The following is a 7523-nucleotide window of genomic DNA, read 5'->3' as shown; positions in this document are numbered from 1 at the left end:
AGCAGCGGCATGTCCCTCCTCCGGCTCCACGTGGAGAAGCGGCCATGCGGCTCTGCATGCTGCCCTGTCTGCAGGCGCCACCCCTGCAGCTCCCAGAAGCAGCGGCATGCCTGCCTACAGCTCCTACACAGAGACGTGGCACTGGCCATGTGGCTCTGCACACTGCCCCGTCTGCAGGCGCCGTCCCTGCAGCTCCCATTGGCCGTGGTTCCCAGCCAATGGGAGCTGCGGGGGGCGGTGCTTGGGGCAGGGGCAGCATGCGGAGAGCCCCCTGGCTGCCCCTACACATAGGAGCTGGAGGGGGGACATGCCGCTGTTTCCAGGAGCTGCGTGGCAAGCCCCCGACCCCGCTCCCCGGCTGGAGCGCCAGAGCAGGGCAAGCTCCAGACCCTGCTCCCTGGCAGGAGTTCGAGGCAGGGCCGGCACCTGCTTTTTTGCCGCCCCAAGCGGCAAAAAAAAAAGAAAAAAGAAAAACCCGATTGAGCTGCCACTGAAGTGCCGCCGAAGAGGAAGAGAGGGAGTGAAGGACCCGCCGCCGAATTGCCGCTGCAGACCTGGATGTGCCACCCCAACAACGGACGGAGTGCCGCCCCTTTCTATTGGCCGCCCCAGGCACCTGCTTCCTTTGCTGGTGCCTGGAGCCGGCCCTGGCTCGAGGGCCAGATTAAAAAGCCTGATGAGCTGGATGTGGCTCGCGGGCCATAGTTTGCCCACACCTGCCTTAGAATGTTTATTCGTAATTACTTTTACATGAACATCAATAACATAATATCTTTTATTTCCATAGTATCTTTCACCTTAAAGGATTCCAATGCACTTTCCAAACAGAACTGGGTTATAGCTGACACTTGCTCACCTATGCAAGAAGTCAGGGAAGGGCATAAGGAGTTTTTGATTTAGCTTTTCCCCCTAACATGGCTCTGATTCAGTCTGGTCCCAAGCCAGAAGCCAGTAAAGTAATTCAGCTGTGTCGTTCTCATGTGGCACTGGTGCGAGCTGCAAGTGCTCAGCACCTCTAAAAATGAGGCCACTTTTATGCTGAAACCCAACAGGAGTCTAACTTTAAGCACACACTGAAAATCTGAGCCTAAAGCTGTTGTTCATCCTTTGTAAGGGAGCTGCTCTATAGATAAACACTGCTTTGCTGAGCAAGCAGAAATACAGAGACGCTCATAAGATCCCATGATTTTGTTTCCTGAATATGACAGTTTGGGAGGTTTAAACAGCAATCCCCAGTACAAATGGGTCACAAGACTTACTGTATATGTATGTACTATCAGGGTCTGCAATGACTACTGAAAATTTTAAATAATTAGTAATAACAAATTTATGCAGGCAAAAACTTTCATACATAACATGGTTAATGCTGACTAGCCCCGATGACTGCAGTGATGCTAAGGTATTGTTTAGCATTATTTTATAATAAATTTATACACAGTGGGCCAGATTGTGAATGATCTTTGTATGAATGCTCAGAGAGGGAGAGGAAAGCGTGCAAGGAGTCCTCCCTCCCCACATGCTTGTGCAAGATTCACTTACAGTTATTATTCTTGCATGCTGAGAAGTGATTTGACTGTCCCCACCGGTCCCCCTTGGGAACAGACAGAATCTCAGGCCAGGTCTACAGTACCACTTACTTTGGTATAATTTACGTCGCTCAAGGGTGTGAATAAGCCACCCCCACCCCAAGCGACATAGGTTACACTGACTTAAGCACTGGTGTTAACAGCGCTATGTTGGTGGGAGAGCTTCTTCTGCCAACATAGCTAGTGCCTCTTGCGGAGGTGGATTTATTATGCCAACGGGAGAACGCTCTCCTGTCGGCATAGAGCATCTTCACTAGATGTGCTACAGCAGCGCAGCTGCATCGGTGCAGCTACTCAGATGTAGACTAGCTTTCAGAAGAGTCAGGGAAGAGCATAGGAGGTGGAACCAGGGGTGCTGGGGGAGCTGCCGCACCCCTTGGCTTGAAGTTTTCATCATATTCAGGGTTTACAGTTTGGTTCAATGGCTTTCAGCACCCCCACTATACAAATTGTTCCAGCACCCCTGGGGAAGAGGAGGGCCCGTAGCTTCACTCCATCCCTGGAGAAAGTTGGTTGTACTTGGGGGAGCAGACACTGATGGTAAAGCTTGCCCGGGTCCCTCTCGCACTAGGCCAGTGGTTCTCAACCTGTGGCCCGCGGGCTACTTGTGGCCCAATCAGCACCCAGCTACGGCCCATGTGACATTCTCAGGGACATACAGGTAGTATATATATTGTGTGGATGCGGCCCACATAATACATAGAGAGCTGCATATACGGCCCACAATGGTAAATAGGTTGAGAACCACTGCACTAGGCTATTTGGGAAGGAATTGTACCACCATCAACACAGCAGCCATAATGCGTGTCAGTAGTCAAATGCCACAGTTTGACCTAATGTGAGTCCAGTTTTCACATAAGTGAAAAAGGAGAAGGATGGTTGCTCTGGTGAAACTAGAAGATAATTTAGCCCAGTGAGTAATCAGCTGACCTACTAGTACAGTATTATTTGTTTGTTTCCAATAATGCCCACTATCTGCTAGGGCTAAATGCAGTGTAAACACAAAAGAAAGCATGGTCCCTGCCCAAAGCGCTTACACTCTAAGCCTGATGTTTGGTTTCACATTGGAATTTCTATCCAATAAATGATCATAAAATCATATTTAATACTTAAAATCACTATTAATACTTTGCACCTCTATAGCTCCTTTCATCAGAAAATTGCAAAGTACTTAACAAACATTCTAAAGAAAGAAATTAATGTTGAGTATAATTTTTTCTTTCCTTTCCCCTTTAAATTCAGCTCAGAACTGACAGAAACATAAACTAAAACTGTTCCCCAGAGTGCCTGTAGAAAAAAAGCAGGAAGAGTTTTAAAGATGAGTGGTATTTGAGATCTGTGGGAGAGACAAATAATTTGAGCCTCTTCCCACAAGCCATTTATTCGCCAAAGATTTTCACAAATATGATCTTTCCACACATTACTTTAGGTGATTAGGATACTTACAGATTTTTGATCTGGCGTTTATATCAGTTTAGAGGAAGTCATGTTTCTCGTTGCTCTAATTTTTTTTATGTACCTCACAAATATCTGGTATAGCTCTTAAGTAGTAATCCTTATCTAAATTTGCCTGCCACAGTTTATACTTATCTGCAGCATGCCAAGCTTGACATATCTTTTTTTAAGAACGAAGGACTGCTTATGTTCTGCCAGGTCTGTAGATTACAGAGCATTCTGAAGACATTAAAAGTTCAGCTAGTGTTTTACTGTCTCCGCCACATTACCCACATAGCATACACTGCACACAAACTTCAGGCATCAGGGGAATCGCCACTCTTGTAATCTTTGCTATATGAAGGGTTATTAAGAACCACTGGTGGTTGAATGCTGGAGAAATCCACAAGCTATGCAGCAGAATATCTCATAGATTCATCCCCTATCTTGCTGGTGTCAGACTCCCCTATACTTATCCATGCGATGTGTCATGGGCATTTTCATTTACACTAGGGTTACCATCTTATTATAGTCTTGTAGTTCATTTCAAGCATATTAAAAAAAAACAGAACAAGATCTCAAATAACACAAGAATGATATCTTTCCGTACTTCAGACTCAAGCTGGGCATTTAGTTCCCTTTCCCATGCTAGCATAAATGATTCTTCATGCTGAGAGGATTCATCAACACAACACAACACCATCTGTAGTTTCCCTGAATGTTTCCAAACTCACTTTGTGTAAGTAGCATAAGGAGAGATTTTCAGAGGAGCAAATGGCAGTTAGGTGCCTAACTTCTTGCCAAATGTCCCTTTGAAAATCTCCTGTGAACTCAAATGGTAACACTGCTCTCTGGTACATAGTTTGTGACAGTGGATTCAGTAACAAAGCTCCACATCTGTAACTATGAGAAGAGTAAATTATTTGGCTGGTTTACTTTCTTTCTTATCTCTTCCAAGGAAAGAAATGTATCAGCCCTTTGAGCTCCATTTTGGTCCCTTGCCTACTATATTTGAAAATCAAAACCAGATATTGTGCCATATCATGGTGGATGGGCTTAGGTTAGCTTGAGCTTTACGTGGAACGCATATTATTTCCTAAGAAATGTGGGGCAAACCGTGGCTGGGGTGTGGTGGAGTGAATTTCCGCACGTTTCTGGCATTCTTTTCACCTAACAGCTTTAATTCTTCTACCCCTCTTACTCCTCATTCCATGTCTATCCACTGGCATTCCTGAAAGACAGTTCTCCAGGAGAGAATGCCCTCTAGCTGTGTGGTGTTTTGAAGTCTGGGAATGACAATCCTCCCTTTAGGACAGGTTTCTGTAGTAACTTTAGGCAGCAGGTCTGTGCTCATCTTCCCGCCCAAAGGAAATTAGTCATCATTGTGGTTTTCAGGTTGGTGAAGAATATGGAAGGCATTACCCAGAGTAGTGCCAGAGAAGCCAGTTAATTTGCAATGCATTTGTTCTTCCTAACCAGCATATAAGTAGGGGTTTCTAAATGTTTTCCCTTTGAGAAACTAGTTAAATGGTTAAAAATAATTTCCCTTACAAAGATACTGGACACTTTCTGTTCTGGTCTAGCCCCTTTATGCTGCCTGAGCAGCACCGAGGAGTCAGAAAGCAGCCAGATCTGTCCAGCTGAGAAATCCATTGATGTAGGGAGATGCCACTCCCTCTATTTGGCCTTGGCATAGGGCATGTCAGATGTGGGGAGGAATTGGGTTGGGGCATGGTCGAAGCATGTTGCTGGCTATGCTCAGCGGACACATTATCCTGTAGGGACCAATGCCAGCTAGTGTATGTTACAGCAGTTTGCAGGCTTCTTTAATATACGCCATTGCACAGACCCTCCCTGAGAATCAGGGAGCAGTAACCATTTTCCTGTCCACCTTCCTCTCTGCTGCAGTGAACAGAAGCTGGGTCTTAGGCCTTGTCTACCTAGCCAATTGGCAGCTCTTGTTTCCTAGCACTATGTCGATACCCTCAAAAATGTTGTACAGTTGTGCAGTATCTTTAAAGCATTTAATGTTTGTTTCACTTCTGTAGCTGAAATGATGGTGTTAACCCAGTACAGGGTATTATCCACAAGGAGCTAAGGATTTAACGACAAACCCCCCACACTACAGATCCATGCCCCCTCCCGTATCTGTCACCAGGGGTGATCGACACTTTAAGAATACTAAGAAGGCAGGTATAAAGTACAAACAGGTATTTATTAAACAGAACCCTACAACCAACAACAAACAAGTATAAACATATAACAAAAGCACTCAGCTGTTAACCCCATAGCTTGACTTGAAGCCAAGGACCTCAAAATAACACAGGTAGGTATACAAATAAATCAAGGCGATCAATACATCACCATATCTGATGCTCCTACAGAACAAGGACTACACACAGATTTGGGAGCATGACAAAACCACAGGGAACGCCAGGAGACAGGTACACAGGATCACACAGGAACAACGCAGGGGACCAGGAACGACAACACGACAGGATCAGGAACAACGGGTAAGCAGATCTTCTCTTTTCTTGACTCATAATCTTGGCTAGGACACAATAGGCACTGGGCTGCCACTGGGGCGGACAGCCCTGTGCACACAGTCCTTATATAGAGTCTTATCTCTGGGCAGATTACATAGATCAGTGGTTTTCAAACTTTTTTCCTGGGAACCCAGTTGAAGAAAATTGTTGATGCCCGTGACCCAGTGGAGCTGTGGATGAGGGGTTTGGGGTGTGGGAGGGGCTCAGGGCTGGGGCAGAGGATTAGGGTGCAGGGGTAAGGGCTGCGGGGTGGGGCTGTGAATGAGGGGTTCAGGGTGTGGGAAGGGTCTCTGGGCTGGGGGTTGGGGTGCGGAAGGGGGTCAGGGCTCTGGCCGGGGGTTGGGGTGCAGGAGGGTGTCAGGGCTCTGGGGTGGGGTGCAGGCTCTGGGGTGGGGCTGGGAATGAGAGGTTTGGGGTGCAGGAGGGGCTCCGGGTTGGAGGGGAGCTCAGGGCTGGGGCAGGGGGTTGGGGTGCAGTGGGGGGTCAGGGCTCTGGGCTGGGGGTGCAGGCTCTGGGGTGGGGCTAAGGATGAGGGGTTTGGGGTGCAGGAAGGGGTTCCAGGTTTGGGGGGATCAGGGCAGGGGATTGTGGCACGGGGTTGGGGGGCAGACTTACCTCCAGCGGCTCCCGGTCAGTGGCGCAGCTGGGGTGCAGAGGCAGACTTCCCGCCTGTCCTGGCATTGCAGACAGTGCTGCGCCCTGGAAGCGGCCAGCAGCAGGTCCAGCTCCTAGGCGGAGGCTCACAAGCGGCTCCGTGCGGCTCTCACCCACAGGCACCGCCCTCCCCAATGGGAGGCCAATGGGAGTGTGGAGCCGGTGCTCGGGGTGGGGGCAGCGCACGGAGCCCTGTGGCCCCCCTGCCTAGAAGCCAGACCCACTGCTGGCCACTTCCAGGGCGCAGTGCGGTGTTGGAGCAGGTAGGCACTAGCCTGCCTTAGCTGGGCAGCACCGCCGACGGGACTTTTAACGTCCCGGTCGGCGGAGCTGACCAGAGCTGCTAGGGTCCCTGGGTGCTGAGCAAGCTGACCCAGTGCCTTACATGCCACGACCCAATACTGGGTCGCGACCCGAACTTTGAAAAACACTGACATAGATCACATGACACTGTTCCCGTCTTAATTTTCCCGCCTTGTACAGAAAGGGAATCAACTGGCAAACAAGAAGGGGTAACAATATGGAGGGCATACTACAACTCAGGCAAAACAAAATGGCAAATTGGAAAATTGACTTTACAATGGAGTCAATGGGAGCTTTGAGGGCACAAAGAATGAGGATTTGGGCCCATAGATCCTGATTCTACAACTTACAATGCACATGGACAGTCTTCTGCCTGTGCACCAAGCCCCACTGATTTGCATGGGTCTCTGCTTTGGCACAAGTTTAAGTTGCAGGACTGGGCCTTGGTTCTACCGTAATGATCAACAATGAAATGTATGATCAGTGAACACCAAATAAATAGCATCACAAAGTGATACTGTACCTCAAGTAAGTACCTATCCTAGCCAGAAAGCTCATGTTAGAAATTGATGGTTAATCAAATAAAAGGGATTATCTACCTTGCTTACTCTTGTGTGTGTGTGTGTGTGTGTGTGTGTGTGTGTGTGTGTGTGTAAAATAATAGGTCTACCAACATTTTCTGCAGACAAAGGCCCCAATTCTGTAAATACACATTAACGTACTTAACTTTACCAATATGAGTCATTCCATTGATTACCAACAATGCATAAAGTTAAGCATGTGCATAAGTGTTTGCAGAATCAGAGGGTAAAGTAAATAAGGAAGTGTTGTTTACTCCTTCTCATAACACAAGAACTAGGGGTCACCAAATGAAATTAATAAGCAGCAGGTTTAAAACAAACAAAAGGAAGTATTTCTTCACACAATGCACAGTCAACCTGTGGAACTCTTTGCCAGAGGATGTTGTGAAGGCCAAGACTATAACAGGGTTCAAGAAAGA

Source organism: Emys orbicularis, chromosome 2 (assembly GCF_028017835.1).
Source record: "Emys orbicularis isolate rEmyOrb1 chromosome 2, rEmyOrb1.hap1, whole genome shotgun sequence".
Classification (NCBI taxonomy): Eukaryota; Metazoa; Chordata; order Testudines; family Emydidae; genus Emys; species Emys orbicularis.
This window is presented reverse-complemented; position numbering follows the sequence as displayed.